A 26741-nucleotide genomic window follows, 5' to 3' on the forward strand; every position below is an offset into this window, starting at 1 on the left:
ATTAAAAACACAAGTCAAGCCCAGCAATTAAACAACACCAGTGGGTAACCTGACTTATAAAGTAAGTAAATAATTCCCACTTCCTATATCTCTGTATTTTTAACCTTTTACATCTCTCATCTATCTATAGCTCATCTCTCACCTCTCTTTATTATCTCCCTATATTTCAAACACCGTTATCTATATAATAATGACTACATTTCTGCATCTCTCTTTTTGTATATATACATTTCGTTTTTATATCCTTCATATCTCTCTCTTACATCATTACTCGCCGCTTGGGTAAGCCACACATATAAGCGTTTCCTATGTAACATGGGAGGAGGAAAAGCTGGCTGTAAGAACGCTGGTGTATCCACAATATGGGCGTGGGTATGATAATAGGGGGCGGGGCGGGTCATCCCCAGTTTCTCCGAAGCCGCAGCTGATCAAAGCTATCTGAGCATCCCGAGTGCTGCAGCCGGAGACAAAACGATCCGGTGAGTACTGTCTGCTGCTCTTAACAAGTAATGTACCGGGAGTTAGGAATATCATGCAGACACATGACAAGAGCCATCTAGTCTATTGCTATTGTGTACTACCTGCCAATGACACTGATTCTGTCACATTCTCCTAACCACCTGTATGTTACCCATAGCCAATTCTCAGGCTATCACATCTACTACTTACCTTCACACCATCATATTATACCACGTTAATACGCTGGTGCTTCTTCAGATATACACATATATTATCCTGTTACATCAAACCTATTTTACATTTTGCGGATATCTATATACACAAATGTATTACGTTAACGTACTGTGCTTTATTCCTCATTCGTTGTGTGTATATTCTATCTTCTCTCTGCACTCATCCATCTAATTGTACCTAATACCTCATTTCTTTTGTGTTACCTACAACTGCCTGCAATGTATTACCAGCTCTTTTGTGTTGGTTCACCTGCCTGTTTTCATTGTCATTCCAAAATGAAAGCAGTCACTTGCCCCCCCTCCAATTTCTAGCAGCAGGGTTTGCATTTTCATAATGCCTCATAATATTTCTTCACAAATTCCTCACATTCACATTGATCTGGAATTTACTGCGCTGGCTGTTTTACCTTAGTGGTGGCAGGTGGGCACAAAACAAGTTTTATGACATGTAATGGCCCTGTCATAGGTCTCTGAGTCCATCATCTACATCTAGTGCCTCAATCCCTGGGCACTGGCTGTCTGCAATGCAGTGCCTTACAATCCTTGGACATAATGCATACATGACATCAGAAAAGCTGTGTTTGTGCAAGTGTGTGCCACATCATTTATGGTCATTATTAATTGTTATATTGTACATACTGGTAGTTTTCTTGCCTGCTGTCACTGCAATGCATCTACATATCCATCCCAGCCTGGGGCGCATTATGCCTGCAGTGCACCAGTGCTACACACTGACAGACCTGAGAAATAATCACACAACATTGTACAGTGGGAAGTAATCACAGCTCCTGGAAACGAGTGCATACAATTAAAAGAGACCATAGCTAAATGCCTAGCAGTTACTGGTACAAAATGACACCTGTGACAATAGCCGCATCAGAAGGATGAAAAGAAAGTGACAGTAAAAGAGATACATTAAAGTTGGCAGGAGTTGCGTAGGTGGCAGGATGCTTCTCACCCACCTTAGCGCACACGCGGATTGTACATAATGAAGAAGAACCCTTCCTATGATGGCATTCTGCAGGCCCCTACTGCAGTACTCTGGTATTTAATATCCATTTAATTTAAAACTGTGCCTTGGATGCTGTTAAATATCAGCTGTACTGTGTAAAGGTGCCAGAGCGCAGAAAATGAATCGCTCTCCAGAGTCCATTTTTTTTTAAGATTTATCGCTATTAGTACATTTAGACAGAGGTTATTTTTAAAACAAATCTCTTTTCATTAGGCCTCTGAATATAAAAGCTAGTGAACCATGTAACTTCCCTTGTCTGATTTTAGTGAGAATAAAATGCAGCACAGATGTTCTGAGAAGATGGAGAAATAGATGCACTGCAGGTGGTAGTATTTCCAACCCGCCTGTAGATTAAACGATGTGTGCCATTCACAGTGCAGTTATCCATATGTAATTATACAGTCATTTATTTACCACTAACATGATTAGACGCTCGCAAGTAAACATATAGTGTAGGAAATCTTTTATGATTCTAAATGTCTTTGTTTGGATTTTTTAAGAATATGTTCTCTAGTTATCTTAATTCAAGTATTATAGAATGAGAGTTTAATTTTTATTCATGACAATGTGACCCTTCACTGAAAGGGTAGTGTCTGTGAATGGTCTGGAAAACATTAAAGAATATTCCAGAGTCGGCTGTTTGTAGAAAAGCAAGCAGCAGACAAAGAAAGACAAGCATCAACGCTAGCTCGAAGGAAAAAGACGCATGCTCAGTAAAGACTAAAGCTTTATAAACGTAAGTTCCATACATATAGAACCCAGCCCTGCCTTTATGAGGGCTGCAGGTGTGGGAGTGTCAACCCAAAGAGCCTGTTTAACATGTGTGGCATGTATTGCAGTGAGGTATTGTCACAGACAGCAGATCTACCATCTATCTATCTATCTATCTATCTATCTATCTATCTATCTATCTATCTATCTACAATTATAATTGTCATTATTACTTTTCATTTATATAGTGCCAACATACCACTGTAGAGAATGTTTAATCATTCACTTACTGTCTTCCTCTGTCTATCTGTAAATTAATCCTGATATGTGATCTGTAATTATTTAAAAAATATTCATGCTGCATACACATCTGTTCATAATTAGAGGACCAAATAAATGTTATTAATGCCAAACAATTTAGGACTGAAATATTGATTTAGGCTTTGATGTACAAAAATATTTCCCAATGATTGAACATAAATCCTTTGCAACAGGCTAATCAGACTAATGTTTTTTTTTTTTTTAAATATTCCAATGTGTCTTCACACCCAAAAGCCTGATATATAAATCCCATTGTGTTTCATTCACCTGTTAAGAGCTATTTGCAGCATGAAATAGGAGTAGTACAATACCGTGCTGTCCCCTTTGGCAGGATTTTGATATACTGTATATGATCTTAATGGTATTTTTAGGAATGCTTTCAATGGATCATGCCTGTATAATTATTTTTCTGGGATGTTGCAGACAGTTAACACTTTCCATTGTGAGCAGTAGAATATGTTACTCAGTTTATAATTGTGGTACTAGCTACTTCTATATAATGCATATATGTTTTATGAAAAATAATTATAGTCATGAAAGCAGTGTATGTTATTCAAAGTATAACCGTAGCCCTTAACCTTTGTGGTGTTAGAGGCAAGCAGTACGTGACAAAGCCATGGTTCTGGCCTGCGTGGTGTTAAAGGAAAAGATTATGTAGATTTTCCTATTTTACAAATATACAAGGGTGTAGGTGGATATATGAAGAGTTATCTGCTATTTTCTATCAGTGATAAAACATTTATCAAACAGAATGAGTGATTCATTTAACTGATTGAAAATTGAGATTGTGCATTCCCTCTGGATTTTGATGTGCGAGGATGGTTTCTCTATCTGGTATGATATGAGAGCAGGAATTATCTAGGCTGCTAGTTTTTGGTTAGATAGGGAGCTGGGGAAGAAGAGGAACAAAGGGTTTGGGGAATAATGCAGGGTATAGCTGCCCTGTAATTTATTAGAGAGGCAGAGAAATCTGCTTTGTAATATTAGTAATGCACGGTGCTTTACCAAACAGCAGTCTCCACATAGAAACATACAATAAGATGAAAGGTCCGCTCAGCCCCCCAGGGTGCCTGTTTCCTATCTGTACTACGACTGGCTACTCTTTTCACATCTTGTCTGGCTTTTCATTCATTTTAATCCTGTTTACATAGTCTATTTCAAGGTGTAGTTCCAATGCAAATAGGATTTACACAATTGTACAAAATTAAATAAAATTTAGCTTTTTAGTTTATTCATTCAAAAATATAACAATTTACATTATTTAATGATCCATCTAATCCAGGAATGAGTAAACTGATATACTTCAAGGGTCGCATGTGCAGCCCGTCAAAATGGCTGCACAGTATACATTACTTATCCCAAAATGTACCCACACACCGCTCACTTGCTTCAAAATTCTACCACATGCCATTCAGAGCTGCCACTTGCTCCAAATAGCCCCACATGCCCTCAGGCTTCCCAAATGTCATTCAGGTCTCGGCACATGCCCCTCAGACTTCCCCACTTGTTATTAAGATCTCCCTACATGTCATTCAAACCAACCCACATGCCCCTCAGACTTCCCCCCATGCGCTCAGACTTTCCCACGTGCCGCTCAGGTCTCCCCACATGCCCCTCAGACTTCACTGCATGCCCCTCAGACTTCCCCACATGTCACTCAGGTCTCCCCACATGCCCTGAGGCCAACCCACATGTCACTCAGACCTCCCCACATGCCCTCAGGTTCCCAAATGCCCCTCAGACTTTCCCACATGCCCCTCATACTTCCCCACATACCCCTAAGACTTCCCCACATGGACCTTCCCTCAGGTCTCCCCACATGTCATTCAGACCAACCCACATGCCCTCAGGTTCCCACATGCCCCTCAGACTTCCCCACATGTCCTCAGGCTTCCCACATGTCGCTCAGATCTCCCCACATTGCCCCTCAGGATAACCCATATGTCGCTCAGATCTCCCCACATTGCCCCTCAGGATAACCCATATGTCGCTCAGATCTCCCCACATTGCCCCTCAGGATAACCCACATGTCGCTCAGATCTCCCCACATTGCCCCTCAGGATAACCCACATGTCGCTCAGATCTCCCCACATTGCCCCTCAGGATAACCCACATGTAGCTCAGATCTCCCTACATTGCCTCTCAGGATAACCCACGTCACTCAGACCTCCTCACATGCCCTCAGGTTCCCACATGTCACTTAGACCTCCCCACATGCCCTCAGGTTCCCCAATGCCCTTTAGACTTCCCCACATGATCCTCAGACTTCCCACATGCCACTCAGACCTCCCACATGCCTCTCAGATTTCCCCACATGCCCCTCAGACTTCCCCACTTGTCACTCAGGTCTCCCGCACATGTCACTCAAGCCACCCCACATGCCCCTCAGACTTTACTACATGTCCCTCAGACTTCCTCACATGTCCCTCAGACTTCCCCACATGTCCTTCAGACTTCCCCACATGTCCCTCAGTCTTTCCCACATGTCACTCAGGTCTCCCCACATGCCCTCAGACCAACCCACATGTCACTCAGACCTCTCCACATGCCCTCAGGTTCCCCAATGCCCCTCAGACTTCCCCACATGCTCCTCAGACTTCCCCACATGTCACTCAGACTTCCCAACATGTCACTCAGGTCTTCCCACATGCCAGTCAGACCTCCCACATGCCCCTCACACTTCCCCACATGTCCCTCCACTTGTTATGCAGATCTCCCCACATGTCATTCAGACCTCCCCACATGCCCCACAGACTTCCCCACATGTCCTCAGGCTTCCCACATGTCTCTCGGGTCTCCCCACAAGTCACTCAGACCACCCGACATGCCCCTCAGACCTCCCCACAAGTCACTCAGGTCTCCCGACATGTCACTCAGACCACCCGACATGCCCCTCAGACAGCACTGCACTCTCTCCTCCTCCTCATCTGAATGGTTGTGCTGCTAGTTACGCCCGTTCAGTCTTAATGGTAAGTTTAAATGTTCTACCATGTCAACCCTTCACCATCAGCTGTACAATGAACGTGACTAAAGAAACACGAACCACAACTTTTTCTTCATTTGCTTTGTGTGCAGGAAAGTAAGTGTGTGATACTGTCTGGTTGTATGTTCTACAATTGGATAAATATGTTGCTATTAGCAGCAGTTACTTTGTTTCCAAACACTGTTTGGCAAACAGTAATAAGTCTTGTGTGGTCCTCAGAAGTCCGTTCTGGACCCTCCTCTTCTCCTCTCCTTCCTGTCATCCCCTCTAAACAAATGTCTGCTTAGAAAGTAAAGTTCTTATATCTACAGAATTAAAGGAGAATGGAGCAGATTGGGGTGGGGAAAAGGAATTTTTACAACACAGGTATATAGAAGAAAGTCTTATGGTCACAGAATGTACTGAAATTCTTTCTCTACAAAATTTACATAATTATATATCTTTATAACTCCATTAGATAAATCAAATGGAAAAGCTTTAACAATGTGGTTAGTGTGCATTTAATGTATTGAAAATGTGTTTACTTACCGCAATTTTCCATTTGCATATTTATGGAACATGCGGGTATATTTGCTAAACCTAGAATCTGATTGGTTGCTATAGGCAACATCTCCACTTTTTCAAATCCGCAATTTTGTAAATATACCCCATGGTCTCTTCAAATTCTATCATAGTTAGTAATTTTGCAGTGTTTGCCATTCAGTACAGTTGTCATTAATTGTTTTCTCCTTCCAATAATACCTTTCATTTCAAACCACATAATAATCCTATTGTAGTACAATAGCTTGGGGTTGTGGACTGGTGGCAAAACATATGTGTGTTGTCATTGGAGACATGTCATGATGTCATTGTGGGCTCTGCTAGGTCCAGACAAAACTTAAAAAGGGGATGCTTGTCTATTAGTAGTTTGCACAGAGGAATAGCATAAACTTACATTTAACATTATCATCGTCACCATTCATTTATATAATATATACATTACCCCATCCTAGGCACATTTAAGCACAGAGCAATATTTAGATTACAGACCATTTAAACAACTGAAAACTTCTTTACCCTACTGACCTAGAGCACATTTTCTTTCCCCCCAACCTCATTACTAGAGAAATTCATGGCCATAACATCTACCCATCCCACCTGTAGAAAATAAATGAATGTTTACTATTTTTAATGCCCACTTTATGCTGACAAGAATAGAATGTTGTAAGACAATAGTCAGCCTGTCCTGCTTCTCTTGTGGCTCTAAGACTTCCATGTCACGTGACCTCCTCTGCACAGTGCAGTAAGGTCACTCGTCATACCCAGAGGAGGAGGGAGTGCATACTCCATCCTTCACCTGTGTGGCCCCTTTAAAGGCTAGAGAGCCTCCTGCGGTCCTCCAGCTAATTCGTGTTGCCCCTCACTGTTGCAAGATGATGAAAACAAGGGACAGCCTATCATGACCCAATCCTGCTGCCCTAAACCTGGGCCTTTGTGTCATTTTCATAAATCCAAGTCTACCCACAGTTTGCCTTTTATGTGAAATAGGTTTTATGCTTTATATGCCCATTTATATCCATTTCACATTCAGTAGGTGCAATCATGGTTATCACAAGAAAATAGTTCTGCTATTATATTGATGCTATTTTCCAATAATAGTGATGATACATTAAACCGCCACCTGTTGCTGTATTGTTCACTATTGTATTCTTAACATCTTGTGTTCATACGACAGCTCTACACTAAGTGCTTGGTAATGTGGATTTTGCTGCTTGACTGCCTTATTGTACAATTCTCAGAGCACAGATTATATTGCAAAACCCTCTTCCAAATTGTGTTCAGAATTGGCTAAGCAGAGGGTTTGTTCAGTTCTTTTATATGTCTACTCAGTGTACATCCCTTGTACATCCCCTGTGTATATGTCCTGATGATTTCTCCAGTGACTATGTTATTTGTGTATGTTTCCTTGACTCACAGAATAGAATAAAAGTGACACATAGCATAAGCACGGATGTGGTATATTTGTGAATGCACTTTTACAAAAGATTTTCTATATAAGTGTTTTGTAGTCGTTTTGCATTTGTAAAAGATACATAAATTATAAGGATAATCTAGAGGTCAACAAGAAAACTGCAGTGCCAGAAATACAATATATTAAGAAAACCATATATGCTTTATAACTCTCTTCAAGCTGGTAATCTCATTGCTTGGTAATACCAATCACACATTTGGCCATGTTGCATTATGACTTTAGGAGATACTGATATCTATACAAACTTCACTCTACTTGGCATAGCAAAAAATTATGCACTTTCCAATTATCACAGATTATCTAAAAAAAAACAAAAAAACATCCATATGATTTACTGGACATTAACCAAAACACAAAAATACATTGTAATTGATCCTTACTTATTATTAAAATCAATTTTCCCTTTCTATGAGAACTATTATCCCCTAAAATGAGATTTAGCTGAGATAATTTTGCCTATATAATAAACAACAACAAGCACACTCTGAGGGGTAAATTTATCAGGCTGTGGGTTTGAAAAAATGGAGATGTTGCCTACAGCAACCAATCATATTCTAGTTATCATTTATATTCGGCAGCATGGTGTCTAAGTATTTAGCACTTCTGCCTTACAGCACTGGGGTCATGAGTTCAATTCCCGACCATGGCCTTACCTGTGAGAAGTTTGTATGTTCTTCCCGAATTTGCGTCGGTTTCCTCTAGGTGCTCCAGTTTTCTCTCACTCAAATTGACCCTAGTCTGTGTGTGTTAGGGAATTTAGACTGTAAGCTCCAATGGAGCAGGGGCTGATGTGAGCGAGTTCTCTGTACAGTGCTGCGGAATTAGTGGCGCTATATAAATGATGATGATGATTTAGTGCAATCTACAAAATGACAGCTAGAATCTGATTGGTTGCTATAGGCCAGGAGCTTGATAAATTTATCCCTGAGGCTCTTTAATTATAATAGGTCATTTTGTAGTTAGTGCAAATTGCTATAGGCAGTTTTGCTGTAGGAATGCAAACTATGTTTATTTTCCTCCAGTGACAATAGTAGCTTACTGGGGGAGACAGCCTTATATAGCTATGTGTTGGGACTGTAGTTAAGAAAATTTGGGGGAGGTAGTGTTCATTACTGATGAATTCGCAGTTGAATGAGCAAACTATACAACTCTGTTGTTTTCTTTTGCTGAGCAGACCTACTTCAGTTGCCCATGAGCTGATTGGCCACTAGTGTGCATTATCTTAGTCTCAGCATGTTTACATTTTATACAGCAATACAGTGGAAGACCTCTCAGCTTCTCAGAACAAATTATAAGAACAGGATTGAGCCACACCAATTTCTATATAGACATATTGCATGCAGAGATGTAGTTGACTCGTTTTGGTGATTGATCTCCATCCATTTACTCATGTGGTCTGGGGTTTTTAAGTCACGATGGGGATAAATGTATTATGCTCCAATTTCTGCAACTCAATGATATTCGGCGAGTTTGACAACTAAATTTAAAACGGCAATGTCTTTTCATACAGTATACATATTATATTCTCCTTAATACGACAGCAAAAGAGGGGGGGGGGCTTGTGATTCACAATTTGCCACTGCTGGCAAGTGTCAGATGAAATAAAATGGCGCAATAGCTTGCTTTGGTTTTTCGTGGCATCAGGAGGTGCTAATGCTAACTGGACCGCAAACATTTTTTAATAGGATACAATTAGCATAGTGCAAACCAGAAGCAGATTTTAATACTAATAAAAGGAAAAAACTCTTCTTACCTCGGCAGAAGATGATCTGATCTGCTCTCTCCAATGTCAAGAGAGTGAGAGCAACTCATCAAATAAAGCTGTGACATCTAGACATTGAGACTCTCACCTCTGTCATGTGTTATGTAGTATTCTGAAATACTAGCAATAAAGCTCTTCCAAATTGATAAAAAAAAATCAAGAGTGCATTTTTCTTTGTGTAATCATCATCATCATCTATTTATATAGTGCCACTAATTCCGCAGCGCTGCACGAAGATCTTGCTCACACCAGTCCATGCTCCATTGGGGCTTACAGACTAAATTCCCTAATACACACACACACACACACTGAGAGAGACTAAGGTCAATTTAATAGCAGCCAATTAACCTACTAGTATGTTTATGAAGTGTGGGAGGAAACTGGAGCACCCGGAGGAAACCCATGCAAACAACGGGAGAACATGCAAACTCCACACAGAGAAGGTCATGGTCAGGAATTGAACTCCTGATCTCAGTGCTGTGATCCAGAAGTGCTAACCACTCGTGCTGCCCGCAATGCTGTCTCTACACAGTCCATCCTGACCATAAAGCCCAGGTTTTCTTTTTTTTTTAAACTGAATTTTTTTATTAGGTTTTGTGAATTTCAAAATGGGTACAGAAAAAAAAGGGAAAGGGGAGGCAGTTAGGATGGGGGGGGGGGGAGGGGTACATAGTGAGGAAGGAACACAACAATAGCTCATAAAAAATATGCACACAAATTTGAAAACATTGAGATCCTTCTATAGGTACATACTTACACTTGCATAGTTCCCCCCAGGTTTTCATTAAAAATAGTTTGTGTTGAGGTTTGGTTGAATCCATGTTGTAGTATATAGTATTCTAGCCACCACAGAAAATAGCCATTTCCGAAATAATTAATGATAGTTCATATGGCCCATTTTGGGAATTGTGGAACAAACTAAATCAGCAAAACTAGAGAGCTGTTGCCAGAATTTTTTTATATTAATGAACGATCCGACGCAGTGATACAAATCAGCCTCAGTTCAAAATTTGGGGCAGTTAGCCAACTTATGCCAAATATAAAATGTCTTTGTATCAACTATGAAATATTTTGTAAGCGATTTTGTGATATAAACCTGCAGGGTTGGTTGTACGGAAATAGAAATTAAAAATTTGCTGGATTGAGAACTTGGGTACTTGGAGGCTGAGATAACACTAGACATTGTATTAAAGGACAAAATCTTTCTGAGAAATGCGGTAATTACAGAAAATACCCCTTTACTCACCAACGGTGTTGATAACAAGTGATATAAATGGTTACTCTTGCAGTCCTGTGCTTGTGTAAACCCACTTCATGCCCAGGGCCGGATTAAGGGAATGGAGGCCCCTGGGCTAAGGGGGCCTCCATTCCCCCATGAGGGCCCCCCCCCCTCCGTGATCCGAGTTGCCGGCACTTACCTCCTTCTCCGGCGCGCTGCACGCTCTTTACTGAGGAGATCTCGTGAGAGTGAGACTCATGAGATCTCCTCAGTAAGGAGACTACAGCGCGCCGGAGAAGGACTGCAGTGAAAGTGCTCAGCAGCACTGATCGTGCCGGGGGCGCCCCCGACCGATCAATACTGCTGCTGAGCACTTCCAAGGGCCCCCTGGATACCATAGGCCCCTGGACTGTAGCCCAGTTAGCCCTATGGTTAATCCGGCCCTGTTCATGCCAAAGGTAAAATATCTGGCCAGCCCTCTCTTCCTGAAAGGATGTGTTCTTAAGGAAGGGTAGCAAATGTGACACCGTCCCCTTTAAGTCATATATATTCCTGAATATGTGTAAAGTTTGTATATCCAACATTAAAATTGTGTTGGACTAAATATAGTTAGACAATTCCCCCTTCAGAGTATGTAGGATGGTCTGTAGAGATATGTGTATGGAGAGTTGATGATAGATAGTAGATTGTTGATGTATAGTTTAGCTCAGCGGTTCCCAAACTGTGTGCCCCGGCTCCCTGGGGTGCCGCGGCGATCTCCCTGGGGTGCAGCGGCCAGGGCCAGTGGTAAGCTGGGTAAGCAAGGCGGGGGAGTACTTGGCAATTATGTTGGCTTAGGGGTGCCTTGAAAAAATTATGGAGACCCTAAGGGTGCCTAGCAACTGAGAAAGTTTGGGATCCACTGTATTAGCTAATCACAAAGGTAAATGCATTGTGGCTGCTAACATATAATCTCTAATGCATGTAAACTTTGCCACCGATTCCATCTTGGCTGCCGCAGCTTCACTTTGCTAATCCTGGGTTTTTTGTTATTCCAAATTAATTCACCATACACTCTGTCTAGGTTTTCTTGTTTCTGGAAGCACTTGTTGAAAGTAGAGATGTTCACTGAATCCCGTGTTCTGGTTTTGGTTTTGGATCTGGATTAACTTTGTGTTTTGGTTTTGGCAAAACCGCCCTTGTGTTTTTGCTTTTTTTCCTCCCTACATTATTATTAACTTCAATAACACTAATTTCAAATCATTTGCAGTCAATTTTGACCACCTCACAGGTCACAATATTATTTTCATACACTTTCAAACAAAGACTGCAGATTTAGAAGACCAAGCCTGCCAGACCTATTATTTGTATTTCAGCAATAACAATTAAGAATGGAGCAATGGAGCTCTCCTCTTTGTATGTTACATATGTAACACAGCACAATGTGACTGCAGATTTAGAAGACCAAGCCTGCCAGACCTATTATTTCTATTTCAGCAATGACAATTAGCAATGGGGCAATGGAGCTCTCCTGAATGTCACTGGAGACTTTGAAGAACACTGCTACCCCTCCTCTTTCTTTTCTACCTATGACGCTGCCCAACTGCTCTAGAGACTGCCAAGGACTGTGCTACCCCTTCTGTGTCCCTCTGTGAAATGGCGTTGGATCGCCGTGGAGGGCGGTACTTATAGAATCCAAAGCTCGTGAGGGTCGAGATCCAACGACATAACAATGACGTTTTGCCTCGTTTTCAATTCCGATGGCGCGTGAAAGTACCGAGCCGGCATATGTGTTCGGTTCTCAGGCAACTGAGCATCTCTAGTTGAAAGGTATAAAATCATCAGAAAATAAATTATGTTAAATATATGTATTACTTCCAGGTACACCATTCAGAAAGGTACAACAGGATGTCTAGAACAGCCCATGTGTTTATACAATGTATATGGGGTTTTGGGCACTGTCATGTTAAAATATTTGAGCTCATTCATTGTCCATTTGAATCCATATGCTATACCCCATGTTGGTTTAAAAGGGCCAGCTAACATGAGTGTCTGTGAGTAGCAGAGTTAAACATGCAAGTTCCTGCATAGTGATTGAAAATGCTTGTTTGGAGTTTGAATTGCAAGGCAACAAGTTGTCTGCAACAAGATGGATAATTTGATATCTACTACTCCTATCCTAGTTCATGAAAAGTGTGAATTCACTAATAGAGAGGGGACTAAAAAAACTATTACCAAATTAAAAGAGGGGTGGGGGGTGTACAGTTCAATTTATTTGAGAATACTACCACTGATGAGGAAAAATACTTTTAAAACAAAATGTTTTATCCCTTTTGCCAATATATATTTAAATAACCGCTGGTGCAATCCGCTGTTGTCAGAGCTAAAATAATTATTTGTCTGGAATTAAGTGCCTGCTTACAAGTCAATTGTTTTAATTGATTTCAAAATAAATACACCTGACTGTCACGACTGTCAGTGGTCCCAAAAGGCATTTCCAAACAAGAACTTCATCGTGAAGATCACAGGACCTTCAAAGCAAATCTGAGAAAAAGTGATTGCACTAAATGCTCCTACTCTGAAGAAGATATATGAAAGTAGTATTACTGTGATTGTGTTTCTTACCTGACAATGCCCATGACATTAGGCACTAATACTTTTATTTAAAATGTGATACAAAATGTGTATTGTTCCCAGGGAGACCACTCCCTGGGAACAATATGCTAATCGAGACACTCTGATTGGGTGGAAGGAAACTAAAAGGAAGATGATTTGACTGTGACTGCATTGCCTTGATAAAGATTTACCAAATTGAAACGCGTCGGCAGGGGGCGGTCACCAACAGAGAGACACTGACTCAGGAGTGTTTGGTCTCGGTCGGATATCAACGGTGCGTGGATTTTATTCAGCTGGCTCCTGATCTTATAAGAAGGTGTAAAGTAAAATCCTACGTGCCTGTGTTTAATCTGAATGGGGTAAGAGTCCAACCTCATAGAGGACGTGTCCCGCTGTTTGTTGTATATGAGGGAAGAAAAAGTTTTTGAAAAGCTTTTATGTTTTTAGCACTTGTTATTAAATACACTTTTTATTGGGATAACACACTATCGTTGGCTTCTATTTTTCTCCCTTTTTCGGCATTCATTATAAGGCTGTATGTCAAGAGGAGAGACGTGATGTAATAGAAGAGACGTTTATTAGTGTCCCTGAAGTTTACATCGACAACTGTTTGAATATTCTTTTTGTAAGTGCATATCCTGAGTAGATGTGTATTACTCACGTGGTGTCTGAGTTAACATAAGACCACCTATATTGATATCTACTAGTGCAAGGAATTGTCTGATTCTTCAATGGATTTTACCATGATATACCTTTTTTTGTGATCTCTTTTATGTGTATGAAGCTGGATGAAAAATTAATCGATACTCGGAGGGAAGTAAGAATGTGTCTTTATATGTACTTTGAAATTTCAACTCTCAACATTTCCATTTAGCTTAATTGAAGGAGAAAATTATTCCTTATTCCGGGACTCATGGACAACATAGTATGATTATTTCATTGTTACTGTCCTATTTGGAGGGTTAGTGCCGTACCTATTTTCCATATTGTGCGTGATCTTAATTCTAACATACTTGGGTGGATGTATGTAGGAGAAGAGGTGGCTGCTTCCTATTATCAGTGCGGACATAGCCAAATTGCATATTGTAGCACTGTGGAATTAGTTGGCGCTATATAAATAGATGATGATTATGATGATTTAGTTCTACAAAATGACAGCTAGAATCTGATTGGTTGCTATAGGCAACATCTCCACTTTTTCAAACCAGCAGCTTGATAAATTTACCCCTGAGGCTCTTTAATTATCATAGGTCATTTTGTAGTTAGTGCAAATTGCTATAGGCAGTTTTGCTGTAGGAATGCAATCTATGTTTATTTTCCTCCAGTAACAATACTGGCTTACTGGGGGAGACAGCCTTATATAGCTATGTGTTGGGACTGTTGTTAAGAAAATTTGGGGAAGTAGTGTTCATTACTGATGAATTCACAGTTAAATGAACAAACTTTACAACTCTCTTGTTTCCTTTTGGGTATATATGAAAACCTAATTATTTTAATCATCTCGTAACCACACAATTAGTATGTTAAGCAGCAAATTTCCTCTATTATGCAATCTATAAAGTTGTAGCGTCTCAACTTGAAAGACAAACATAAAGGGTCTGAGTCATTAAACATTAAAGTTTGCTCCTATACAAATCATGTTACAATGCAAGGGGTGCAAATTAGTTTTTTATTTTGCACATAAGTTAAATATTGGCTGCTTTTTCATGTAGTACAAAAATAATTGATAGCTTTAATTTACAATGAAATTTAAAGTTGATCTAGCACATGCCCTACCCCAACTATAAATCTCCCCCCACATTTTAAATTTACTTCCCCCTCCAATGCAACATGGTTTTTCCAAGGTATAAAGTTACTTCTTTTTATGCTTTGCTCTCCTTAATGACTCAGGCCCAAAGTTTATATAGCTTTGATTAATAATTATTGAAGAATTACGTTACCACTTACCAGTAGTGGGTTTTAATAATATGTCGTAGCTCCGGCCTTGGGATGAAACCAAATGGGGAGCCAGAGGGGTCCTCTCTAGTATTTACAGGAATGATTTTCCTGCATAAGATTACTCATCAGAAAGACCGGGGGCAGTACAATACAATTTTCACCCATGTGACTGAGCTTGTCTAATTATCTGTATGTAAAGCGTGAAGAATAGACTGTCTTTGGCTTGCACTTAGTGACATGATGTGCAGCATCAGTTCCTTGAACACTTGTACAATGACATACCTGTAACTCATCAAGTACTGATACCTACAACTGCATGAATGTATATTACCCAGAGCCAGAGATAGAAAGCAGCTAGCATCTTATGCTGATATCTAAAAATATATAACCCTAACAACCCAATCTACATAATTTACATACTGACATCAGGACCTTGTCCTCGGATGTACCTTTTCCATAACAAACATTCCTTTGGGATTTTGCACATGGGGATTCCTTTTCCATTACACTAGACACCCTTACCTTTTGGCTATTCCAAGTGGGCAAGAGGGTGAGAGATGCTGTCACTTTGCAAACTGCTTTCTAAGATCACTCACCTCTCAACTATACATAGGGACCTATTTATCAAGCAGCAAAAAGCACTATGGCTTTTTTTTAGAACTTTTTTTAGAGCTTTGCATTAACACTGCTTTTGCTGGAAGTAGCCCCTGCCTGCGATAAGATTCACCAGTTTCTGCTGTGCATGGGGAAGCCTATTTAGCAAATATTGTGGTAGTACTTGTACCACCACCATCTAAGCACGCCGATAACATAGGAAAAAGAATACACAAAAGACTTTGTTATTTGAATAAAGTATTTTTTTCAATGGACAATAGTTATGTTTTTTTAATATGTAATATTTTTAAACAATTTGTCACTATTTTTTAAAAAATATAAACCTTTTTAACTAAGTGGAACAGATAAATCTGGGCTTTCTCCAGTGATCTTGAACAATACGGCTATACAGCCTGTGCATGCACATATCATCAGAGATCGGCCAGGTTAACCCATAGCAGTTAATCCCTTCTGCTCCAGGCCAGTATAGCCATGAAATTTTAATGATTAATTGTACAGATAACATTTTTTTTTTTTAATAACAAATCACCATCAGTCCACATATCTTTGATTTTTCCAGGATCTTCCTTAGTGTCTGAATGAACATGAATGTCATAAAGTAGGTGTAGGAAGTGCATGGAGGGCATAATCTAGTCTTCTACTACAGGTCTTCATGCTTGCAAGGTTTATTATTACTGTATTAAAATATAATTTTATTGGTTTGTACATGCCCTGTTGCAGGTTTTTCAAAATACATAGCTCTTCCTTTTGGATTACTTGTGTGCTTTTCTGTCATGTATTTATAGCATCAGACAAAAAGTTGTTTATTTTTCATTTTGCCTTAACAAGGGTAAACGCAGGGTTTCTACAAGGGGGTTTCCAATGTTTGTCATAACACATATTAAATTAGTATAATAAATAAAAATGCTTTAATCTTTGAATAAAGCATTATATAAATTAATTGAGGTTTTTAAATATTTTTAAATAAATGTAATCTATTTTTTAAAATAAAAAATACATGTATTCTCCCCCCACATACAAACACATCAGGGGTACAGAAACACAAAGGGTTGGTAGACAGAGAGTGGTACACATACAGCATTGGAGAAAGACATACAAAGGGGGGCCAGAGATAGGGGGAGATGAAAGACAGAGATGGATGTATGGGGCAAGGGGGGGCAACAAACAAACATGGTGGGGGCAGAAGTGTACATGTGTCACTCACCTGAGTTGAAGGGGGGGTGGGGGTGGATCCACGCTGTTTAAAGTAAAGGGCAGTGCCTTCTTTATGCTAATACGCAGCACATGGTGCAGAGGAGGCAGCACCACCAGAGCAGGCAGTGAGCAGCAGTAATAGGCTGCCTGGCTCCTGCCTTCTTTATGCTAATAGGATACGCTTGGTGCAGAGTAAGCAGGACCACCAGAGCAGGCAGTGAGCAGCAGTAATAGGCTGCCCAGCTCCTGCCTTATTTATGCTAATAGGCAACTCATAGTGCAGAGGAGGCAGGACCACCAGAGCAGGTCGTGAGCAGCAGTAATAGGCTGCCTGGCTCCTGCCTTCTTTATAATAATAGGCTGCAATTGGTGCAGAAGAGGCAGGACCACCAGAGCAGGCAGTGAGTAGCAGTAATAGGCTGCCTGTCTTCTGCCTTCTTTATGCTAATAGGCTGTGCATGGTGCAGAGGAGGCAGGACCACCAGAGCAATCCTTGTGCAGCAGTAATAGGTTGCCTGGCTCCTGCCTTCTTTATACTAATAGGCTGCACTTGATGCAGAGGAGGCAGGACCACCAGAGCAGGTAGTAAGCAGCAGTAATAGGCTACCTGGCTCCTGCCGTCTTTATGCTAATAGGCAACTCATAGTGCAGAGGAGGCAGGACCACCAGAGCAGGTCATGAGCAGCAGTAATAGGCTGCCTGGCTTCTGCCTTCTTTATGCTAATAGGTTGTGCATGGTGCAGAGGAGGCAGGACCACCAGAGCAATCCTTGTGCAGCAGTAATAGGTTGCCTGGCTCCTGCCTTCTTTATACTAATAGACTGCGCTTGGTGCAGAGGAGGCAGGACCACCAGAGCAGGTAGTAAGCAGCAGTAATAGGCTGCCTGGCTCCTGCCTATTTTATGCTAATAGGCAACTCATAGTGCAGAGGAGGCAGGACCACCAGAGCAGGTCATGAGCAGCAGTAATAGGCTGCCTGGCTCCTGCCTTCTTTATGATAATAGGCTGCGATTGGTGCAGAAGAAGCAGGACCACCAGAGCAGGCAGCCAGCAGCAGTAATAGGCTGCCTGGCTTCTGCCTTCTTTATGCTAATAGGCTGCGCATGGTGCAGAGGAGGCAGGACCACCAGAGCAATCCTTGTGCAGCAGTAATAGGTTGCCTGGCTCCTGCCTTCTTTATACTAATAGGCTGCGCTTGGTGCAGAGGAGGCAGGACCACCAGAGCAGGCCGTGAGCAGCAGTAATAGGCTGGTTGGCTCCTGCCTTCTTTATGATAATAGGCAACTCATAGTGCAGAGGAGGCAGGACCACCAGAGCAGGTCGTGAGCAGCAGTAAAAGGCTGCCTGGCTCCTGCCTTCTTTATGATAATAGGCTGCAATTGGTGCAGAAGAGGCAGGACCACCAGAGCAGGCAGTGAGCAGCAGTAATAGGCTGCCTGGCTCCTGCCTTCTTTAGGATAATAGGCTGCGATTGGTGCAGAAGAGGCAGGACCACCAGAGCAGGCAGTGAGCAGCAGTAATAGGCTGCCCAGCTCCTGCCTTATTTATGCTAATAGGCAACTCATAGTGCAGAGGAGGCAGGACCACCAGAGCAGGTCGTGAGCAGCAGTAATAGGCTGCCTGGCTCCTGCCTTCTTTATGATAATAGGCTGCAATTGGTGCAGAAGAGGCAGGACCACCAGAGCAGGCAGTGAGCAGAAGTAATAGGCTGCCTGACTTCTGCCTTCTTTATGCTAATAGGCAACTCATAGTGCAGAGGAGGCAGGACCACCAGAGCAGGCCGTGTGCAGCAGTAATAGGCTGCCTGGCTCCTGCCTTCTTCTGGCAGTACCACAACATCACTGGGGCTGCCGGACTAAGAGAAATCTCCCTTGAGGGCAGTTACCAGCCTCTGCATAAGAGATGGAGGTGGTGAGTTGAGCATAGGGGGGGTTTCGAGGCAACTAGAAACCCCATGTAAGTGCGCTCCTGCCTTCTGTTATAAACACAGCACAGGATACTGTGATTTTTGTTTTGGTCGTATTCCAGGGTAAAATATACAGTTGCTAGTGACATAAGGAAATATCAGAAAAGCAGAAAAGCACAGAATGAGGCTAGAAAGAAAAAGCTATAGGTCGTAAAATATGCAAATTTGTACTGTGCATGCACACATAGAGTACACCTATGTCCATATACAGATTTGAAACTTGCACATGGAGAGGCAGAACAAGGGAGAAAAGAGGCTTGTAGATACAGATGAAGTACAGTAAGGGCATGTTTGCGTAATTGCGAACTGAGACAAACCTGCACAGTAACACAGATACGGTTGTGTCAGCAGCTGTATCAGTTGCAGGTGCCTGAGGGCTGGTCAGAGACGGATTTAGACCTCATGGCGCCCTAGGCAAGATACTGGTTTGGGGCCCCCTCCCTGAAAAAATCCATAGCACTATAGTTTTTAGCATAACATATACCCCTAATCAGGGGCTGGCTAGCATACTTTAGCCCAGGGGGGCAAGCAAATAGCACTGGCCCATAAGTAACGGCCCATTTTTAAAGGTTGGTCTCACCGCCGACCCTGGGAGGGCCCTCTGGGGACCGCTGGGCCCTAGGCAATTGCCTAGGTTGCATAGTGGTAAATCCGGCCCTGGGGCTGGTGCATATAATATATGATTTTGTGGGCGTTTTTTTTAATGTACACAAGAAGGAAGATTATACCATATATATTATAGTGGTAGTAGTCAAAACAAATGTAAATAAACTTTTCTTGAGCTTAAGATCTATATTGGGGTGCAGACCTGACATAAAACTGCCACATATACTACTGGTGCAGAACTGGATGCATCTTCAGTTGTGTCCAACTCAGCATATAGGAGCAAATACGGAATATTTACATGCAGCATTTTAGGGTTTTATAATATATCCAACACAGCATGGGCCTCTGCAATAGCTGAAGAATGTACAAGCTAATTAAAATTATCTGCAGGTGAACACCTCTTCAATTGGAGAAAATATTTGAAACAACAAAAACGTTCTATATTAAAATAAATTACCTTTCTAGAGATACTATGACTGATTCTTCTCTCTTGCTGGCACTATGAATGGGCAGCAGTTGATCCATAAGTTTATGCTAACAGAGTAGTTTTATTTATATATGTCAACAGAAAACAGGTCTCTAAATGCACCTCTGCTGTGTGCTGTAGGTTTGTGCCTTTTGCAGGCGGTGTTCACCTGCATACTGTATTGGGTAGTAGAGACAATCTAGTAACATGTAAGACAGCTACCATTAGATGTGAATGTTACATTTAACGATGGTATTGGAGATCTTTCAGTAAAGTAGAATACTATACCATACTTGTCAACTCTTATTAAGGGAGGTCAGCTAGCAAGTGCGGGCCGGGAGGGGCGGCAGTGGCCATACTCCCTGCTATGCAATGCTGAGATTCATGGCATTGCATGGTGTGGTGCGGGGCCTGATGAAATTAAGCCCCACATCCACCGGGATTCTGTACCATGCCTGCTCTCGGATCTTCCGGGAGAGTAGGCAAACTCACTCACACCAGTCCCTGCACCATTGGAGCTTACAGTCTAAATTCCCTAATATAGACACACACACAGACAGACATTAGGGTCAATTTTTTTGATAGCAGCCAGTTAACCTATCAGTATGTTTTGGAGTGTGGGAGGAAACCGGAGCACCCGGAGGAAACCCACGCAAACACAGGGAGAACATACAAACTCCACACAGATAAGGCCATGGTCGGGAATTGAACACAACATAATGTGGTCTATTTTGTTGAAGCCAATGTCGATCAAGGCATATGCACAATTATATACAAAATGGCTCTAATTATAAAGACAAATTGTGTTTAAAACACAATAGGAGCATCATCTTCTGTCTCAAGCAGGCACAGTGCGGCTGCAGGCAGGCTACCCCTAAAGGATTAAAATGTACAGCTCCCTACAAGAATCTCACACATTTTGGGGAGGGGGGCCCTTCAGCAATGGGGCCCACAGGGATTTCTCTGGTACCCGAATGGACCAGTCTGACCATGGATAGATTACTGCCTGTGTATCTGCCTCCATTTTGAAAAGAACAGTGGTGTAGAGCATTGGAACAGTCCTATATTTCACTGTACTTCCTGACCTCAGTTGATTGCAGTCAGGTTTTCACTGTGCATAAAAAGCTCTGTGCTGGTCTCCATGACAAAGTGACTGCTGTGTGGTTGAGTAATAGTAAGAAAACACTGAAGTGTCATTGCTGCAGTCCCTCCTAGTAAACAGGTGGATCCCTGAGCATGCTTCCTGGAGTGGAGCAGTCCTTTAGCTCACAGTCAGTAATTACGCTGCCCTTATTTGTACTGTTTGCCTTTATTATTTATGGTCAATATGCTCTTCTAGATTTCATTTAATCAATCTATATAACTAGAATTTATAAAGTAACAATACATGGTATCAGCAAGTTGTCATATTTGATGACTGCAGCAAGTTTACACACCAAGGAACTAGTATAACTGTAGCATGTTTGTATCTCTGTAGCACAACTGAGATAATTGGAGGACATCCGCAGTACAACCTTCGTGTCCCTAGTTTCCTTTGCCATTTGGAGAAATGCCCATTTTGCACTCTATTCATAAATTCATATTTAGCTGAATGTCCACTCCACAAATAGAGCTGGTACAACTATGGTCAATTCATTTAGCTTTGTTATGCGGTAGGGGTAGAACTGGTAATCCAGGCAGGACAACAATGATTGGTGGAATTCTGTACAGAACACTTAAGGCTAAATTCTCTTGTTGAAATGTGTAATTTACTCATTCCAGAGGATGGTTCTGAAAATGTTGTTACTCTCTAATACCATGCACATGTCTATATCATTTTTGGCCTTAAAATAGTGGGATTTCCTAATAAGGGCCCTGATTCATTAAGTAAAGTTACGCAAAAAATTGAGTAAGTTTTCTGGACAAAACCATGTTGCAGTGCAAGGGGTGCAAATTAGTTTATTATTGTGCACATAAGGAACATACTGGCTGTTTTTTCATGTAGCACACAAATACTTGATAGCTTATTTGTACACTGAAATGTAATATTGATCTAGGACATGGCCTACCCCAACTATAAATCTGCCATCACATTTTAAATTTACCTCCCCCTCCAATGCAACATGGTTTTGCCTTACTTAACTTTCCTTAATGAATCAGGCCCAAGTTGTTTAGGTTTTTTTTTTGTCCAAGCAAAAATAACTTTTTGTGCCCATCTAATAGTTTTGTCTAATAATGTGTACTCAACGAAGACCTTGTCCATGTACATCCTTCTGTCTGTTTTGCAGTGGAATACATAACCCAAAAACTCAAACTCATGTACTGAATAAGGTTATAATTCCCTTATTGCTCTACAGTATCTAACAGCAAGTATATCTCATGAATCCTCTGTTGTTCCCATTATTAAGTGTAATGTTTAATTCAGTCAGTAACAAATATTTAAATCAGTAAGACAGACCGCATTGCATTAAGACATAAAAACTTCTAGAACTGGCGTGTCTTTAATTAGCAGAATGATATGAAGAAATAACTTACCCATTGCTGTCCAATAAACAGCTCTGGCCTGTTCTGCATCTGTCAGTGCCGAGCACAGCCTGCATAAGTTACAGCGTCTTTCTCAGGGTGGATGCTGTGAACAGTGTGATTCACGCCTCTGAATCATCCCTTGTCCTCAGGGATTTCAGCAGAGGCTTATGATTTGTACATCAACCTCTGGAGCAGATTTAGCAGCACAGGACATCAATCAAATCTATAGTCCTGTAATATGTCATTATTGCCATGAAGGATCTCTACCAGGGGAGATTAAGCTGTTGTCACCATACAAACAGGAGACTTCTGTGGTCTAGTTCCATGAATGGTCACTTCAATACAAGGAAATGTAACTAATGCCATTGTATAATTTATGTTGCTGGTCTTTTATCAGTAGAAACACTCTTCCCATCATTTTGTTCCTGTGATCCCTTCATTAAAAGTTATCACAGAGCAAAATGTATTTTATAGTTTATATATAGGAGTTTTTATGATCACTCAGCTGCCTTGATAATATTTATTTGAAAATTGTGGCAATAAAAACTCTTACTTTTTGCCGCAACTGGACCCTTACTATTTAATAATTAATAAATAGGCCCCTTAGGGGTATATTTACTAAACTGCGGGTTTAAAAAAGTGGAGATGTTGCCTATAGCAACCAATTAGATTCTAGCTGTCATTTTGTAGACTGTACTAAATAAATGGTAACTAGAATCTGGTTGGTTGTTATAGGCAACATCTCCACTTTTTTTAAACCCGCAGTTTAGTAAGTATACTCCCTAGTGTTTTGTAAAACTCATGACATAGGATTTCTACCACTGATCACTTATTTGCGAAGCTACTTAGGTTTCCTGCGTTTTGTTGAGTTGGAGACCCAACTGTATATTTGTATGTGTACACTTCTATAGCTAATGGTTCAGTAACAAGCACAGAAAAAAATGTGTTTTTGCGTCAGTCAATGCGATTTAATAAGAGGTGAGTAACATTTCCAAAACTATTCAGCAAAATATTCGCCTCAATCTGCACTTGGCCAAAAGTTTTTGCATGTTTCATAATAAAACCGACAGGCAATGACGCAGTACTGTGTACAACTATGTGACACGTGCACATAGGGCTCATTAGTCAATAGTCACCCTTACAGAGAGCATCCAAAAATATTTTCCTCCAGTATATTTCAGGAAGAATAAGTGTCTGAGCATTTGTAAGTTTTTTTTTTCAGTGCTATACACATGTGGCATGTCAAGAGAGATTCTCCAACTAGGAATCTCGGAGATTCAGACGAAATTAAGAATTGGCCAACTCAATTTGAACACCTCTATTAATTTGATTATTTTTGTACCATATGATTGAGTTTAATAGGTGTGCATGTGGATTCTGCTTACTCCTGTTCAGGGGCGCACGGAGCATTTTTAAGGGGGTGTTTCCCCTCCACCGGAAAAAAAAAAAGCAAGAGAGCTGCCGCGCATGTGCCCGCGCATGCGCAGCAGCTCAGTTTAGGCAGCACTGTACTATACAGCAGCCGCGGCGCTGTCAAAGAAGCATCCGCGGCGGTGCTGTATACAATACAGCATCGCCGCGGATGCTTCTTTTACAGCGCCGCGGCTGCTGTATAGTACAGTGCCGCTATATAGGGCACTTTTTTAGCGGAGAGGAGGGGTTTCTGGAGACCCACAAACCCCCCCTGCGTGCGCCACTGCCTGTTATTGAGATTGTGGAAAGCATGATCTGTGTAAAGGCAGAAAGGCTAGGGATAAGTTGGTGTAGATTTTGGGGATTCATAGAAGAGGGAATTGGCAGACCTGTGGGTTACATTCTGTGGATGGCACCAAAATGGGCAGAGTGGGCAAACAGTGGATGATGAGTGTTTCCATAGGTAACATTCAGTGACCATCACAAGAAGCATAAGCCTTTTAATCACAATCTAACCTCAAGAACAATGCTAATATCTTGATATTAATGCTTTTTAGACCATGATCTCATTCTAGAAGTGGGATTGTCATGCTATTTTATTTACACTTGCCATTTGAGTGTTACAGAATATTAAAGAGGAAGATGTGTTTTTCTTGTAGCAGAGCACATAAAACAAATTGTAATAAAGTTACAATTATAAATAAATGCAAATCAAACCTGCGCATTAGTAAGCTAAATAATATACCTGAAATTATTAAAGTGTTTATTTTTATCTGAATATGTTAATAATGATATCTGTAACGTACCTTGGAGGGTGTTCTTCTTCTGACTTTAATTACATTGCAGAATCTCCAGTATAAAAAAAATATCCTATACAACCTCCAAACTGGTGTTTTCAGTGGTGTCATAGCAGCTTTGCTTTTTGAGCTTTTTGTATAAAATGTCTTTAGTCACACATTACTTATAAAGCTGCAATAGAAAGTCAGATGTGTATCTATCTAGCCTTCATACTTCGTATATACAGATTTCCATTCTTGAGAAGTTAATTGTCCTTCAAATGACATTTTATTAAACTGTAACATTCTTCGTTCTCCTTATTATGTTATTTTTATTTACAATGGTTCTATAACGTAGTGTTTGGATATGTGATTTTCATGTGATCATATTCATCCTTGGTACATTCATATGCATGTTTTCACTATGTTCTGGTTCATCTTTATTGACATCTGGGGGGTCAGTGAGTGTTGGAGGTGTGCCCTCTCCCTCATCCTGCTGGGGGTCTCTCTGAGGAAGGTCCTCACTTATCCAGCTTCATATTGCTGGCGATAGTGTTTACACACTTAGCTTCTTGGTTCTGTACCCGCCTCTCGAGTTGATTCCTAATTCTTAGCTCTGCATTTTGGAGACTTCTGGCTTCTAAACCCTAGCTCTTTATTGTGGTGACTTTTGGATCCTGACCCCTGTCTCTGCATTATGGTGACTTCTGGCTGCTGACCACTGGTTCTGTATTATGGTGACTTCAGGCTCCTGACCTCCGGCTCTGCATTACGATGACTTCTGGCTTCTGACCCCTGGTTCTGTATTATGGTGACTTCAGGCTCCTGACCCCTGGCTCTATATTATGGTGACATCTGGCTCCTGACCACAGGCTCTGCATATATCAGGCGCCGTCCCCGCAGTGCTGCTGCTGCTGGTGACGGACGCCCAATTTCTTCCGGCTGCAAGCGTTCCGTTGTCTAGCAACGGGACGCAGTGTCTTCGACTGTCTGAATGCTAGGCTGCTCCGTTATCGGCAGGGACGCTTCCTGTCTGAATCGGTGGGCTGTTTTGTATGCATTTGCCTATTCGGAGCAGGCTTTCATACTCTCCAATCAGGAGCGGCTTGCCTCTATTTAAACCTGCCTCTGACACCACTAGGATGCCAGAGTATTAGGCTCACACCTGATCTCCAGCGTTTGTTCCGGCCTTCTGTTTCTAGTATCCTGTTGACTCAGCTTGTTACTGACTACTCTCTGTATCTTGATTTGACACTGACTCTGGTCTCCTGGTACTACTCGGCTTCCCTGACTACACTTTGGCTTCTGACTCCGCACTGCATCGTCCTCCTGGTTATGACCTCAGCCTGTCTGACTATCCGCTGTTCACCTAACTCGCTGGTGACTGTCTTGGAGAACTGCGACATGCGCACCCTCTGCAGCCAAGTCCATACCTCCTTGCGCGGGTCCCTGGTGAATACCAAGGTTAGTTCTCTACGCATCCCTGCTCAGGTGCATCAACACTAGCGGATAGCCTCCATCACACTTCCATTGTGACAGCATTACAGTGACTTCTGGGCTGGCTCCTGACCCCTGGCTCTGCATTACAGTGACTTCTGGCTCCTGGCCCTCCTGACTACTCGGCTTGATTTACAAACACTTCCTCCGTCTGCAGCACGCTACTCACAGGTAGCTCTACTACAGTTACATACTAGAGTCCTTACTCTCAGTTCAGTATTTCTTGTATCAACACTAAGGGGCTCCAGACCTGTCTCAGTTATACCACTGTTCTTTCTGAGTGCTCAACTGTTTGTGCTTTTTGGATTGTGTTACTATCAGCCTGTGTACGTACCTGCCTCAAGTGATCATCATTTATACCAGAGACTGATTGCTATTCTGCATCAGTGTCAGAGATACGTCTGCTTTTCCATTGACTCTCTAGTGGCAGAGGTTTTCTGCTACACCGCGTATCTCCATA

General features: G+C 41.5%; 1 protein-coding gene across 7 annotated transcripts in view; it reads left to right on the plus strand.

The window, feature by feature from the left end:
- Window positions 1-390: 390 nt before the first annotated feature.
- Window positions 391-26741, plus strand: part of MAP2 (microtubule associated protein 2) — a 181128-nt gene continuing 154777 nt past the window's right edge. For all 7 annotated transcript variants that reach the window (XM_075180271.1, XM_075180263.1, XM_075180265.1 and 4 more), the window contains exon 1: window positions 391-479. The gene's annotated coding sequence lies outside the window, so the exon portion shown is untranslated. The remainder of the gene's footprint in view (window positions 480-26741) is intronic.

Source organism: Mixophyes fleayi, chromosome 7, assembly GCF_038048845.1.
Source record: "Mixophyes fleayi isolate aMixFle1 chromosome 7, aMixFle1.hap1, whole genome shotgun sequence".
NCBI classification, from domain to species: domain Eukaryota; kingdom Metazoa; phylum Chordata; class Amphibia; order Anura; family Limnodynastidae; genus Mixophyes; species Mixophyes fleayi.